This window comes from Etheostoma spectabile, chromosome 18 (assembly GCF_008692095.1).
Source record: "Etheostoma spectabile isolate EspeVRDwgs_2016 chromosome 18, UIUC_Espe_1.0, whole genome shotgun sequence".
NCBI classification, from domain to species: domain Eukaryota; kingdom Metazoa; phylum Chordata; class Actinopteri; order Perciformes; family Percidae; genus Etheostoma; species Etheostoma spectabile.
In genome coordinates this window covers 14,883,431-14,885,763 of record NC_045750.1, presented here as the reverse complement: position 1 = coordinate 14,885,763, position 2,333 = coordinate 14,883,431, and positions in this window count along the sequence as shown.

Sequence of the window (2,333 nt, the reverse complement as noted above, 5' to 3'; positions counted from 1 at the left end):
TACTATGAGTTTTTGGACCCCTTTTTTGACATACCATACTATAACTATTTTCCACGTACTATACTATGACTTTTTCAACATACTATACTATTACTTTTTTATCACTTCTTCAACAAACAATACTACGACTTATTTATCACTTTTTTGGACATATTATACCATGACTATTTTCAATATACTATACCAGGATTTTTTTAACTATGACTTTTTTTATCACTTTTTGTCAACATACAGTACATGTTCTCTGTTTTAAACCTAATGTGTTGGTGTCAGGGTGGTTTAGTGGATAACTAAACACTAAACACTGCTCCGTTTAACACCAGCATTTAGGAAATTTCTTAGACAGACTGTATCATGACTTTTTCAGCACTTCATCAACATACTGCAACTACTTTTTACATACTATACTGTGATTTTTATCACTTTTTTGACGCACTATGCTATCACTTCTTTTGTCACTTTTTCCGGCATACTATACTTTATGAACTGTACATTGCTTTTTTCTACGTGAGGTTTTTATAATTTTTTCAACATACTTTACTATGACTTTTTGTCGACACACTATACTTTGACTTTTTAATGGCTTTTTTCAACATGCTATGTTCTCTGTTTTCAACACAATGTGTAGGTGGCACAGTGGCTTAATGGTTAACACCACTCTGCTTAACACCAGCATGTAGTGAAGATGGACTTCTGACCAAGGTTCAATCCAAAGTCAGGGCTACTGGGTTTTGTGTGGCGTTTTCATGTTCTTCCAGACTTTCTTTGACATAGTAAACTGTCACTTTTTTGACATTCTGTGACTATTTTTGACATAATGTACTATGATATTTTTACCCTTTTTTCAGCATGCCATTCTATGACTTTTTTTCCGATATACTACACCATGACTTTTTTTTAATTACTTTTTTTCGACACACTGCACAATGACGTTTTTCCACATACTATACTATAACTTTTTTTTTTACCTCTTTTTCAATTTGATATCCTATGACTCTTTTTACCCCCCTTTTTGACATACCATACCATGACTTTTTTTCATGTACTATCCTATGACTTTTTTCAACATACTAATAATACATTTATTTAACAGCGCCTTTCCAAGCACTCAAGGTTGCTTTACAGACAATAAAAGACAGATGCAGGGAACGGAAAAGTATAAAAAAAAAAAAAATACTATACTATACTTTGACTTTTTTCAACATTCCATATTATGAATTTTTAATGGCTTTTTTTCAACATACTATGTTGAGTGTTTTCAACATTTTCTTTGTGACACGTTGGTTTAGTGGTTATCAATGCTCCACTTAACACCTTAACTTGTAGGAACTGCACACGCTGGGCCAGGTTGGATTCCCAGAGCTGGCCTGGTAGTTTTTGTGTGGAGTTTGCAACAAAGGCCCTGCAGACTCTCACCCTTGGATTGATCCCCACCACAGGAGTTTTCGTGTTCTTCCAGACTTTCTCTTTCATACTATACCATTTTTTTTCCGACATACTATACAATGACTTCGTCATTTTTTTGACATCCTATACTATGACTTTTTTATGACTTTTTCCGATATATTATGTAAATTACTTTTTTCAAAATACTATACTGTGACTTTTTAATGTACTTTCAACATACTTTACAATTATTTTTTTTTATCACTTTTGCAACATACTTGTACTATGACTTTTTAACATATTTTTTAACATACTATACTATGACTTTTTATTTATTTTTAACATACTAAACTGTGAATGTTTTTCAACATACTTTGATATCACTTTTTTGACACACAATACGATTTGTTTTTTAAAACATTTTTCAACTTACTGTACAATTTCTTTTTTCAACATACTGCACTATCACTTTTTTATTACTTTTTTCCACATACAATAATACTATTTTTTTGACATACCAACAACCATCAGCAACACATACTATCACTTTTTAAAGACTATTTTCAACATACTATACCATGAGTGTTACAGCCTCTTAAATAATCTAATCAAACCATCTCTTTTTTCTGTCACTTATGAATGCAAATATTTTTTTATATATTCAAGTATGTTTACTTGAATTCCTGGTTTCATTTTTTTGCTATATGACTTTTAAAGTTACATTGTTTTGTTAACTTTATATCTTTTCTAAAGTTATGGGTGACATTTGACTTCATTTAAATATTTATATTAAAAAGGATAGCCAACATGTGATAATTTTATGGTGAATGTTCCTTTAAAAGCCTTCTCTGTAACTTGCAAAGATCTTTATACATAATATGGGCTTCAACTGTTTTGGCAATAACACGTCCTCATTCCTAAAGCAGATTGGTGTTCCTTACAATGAG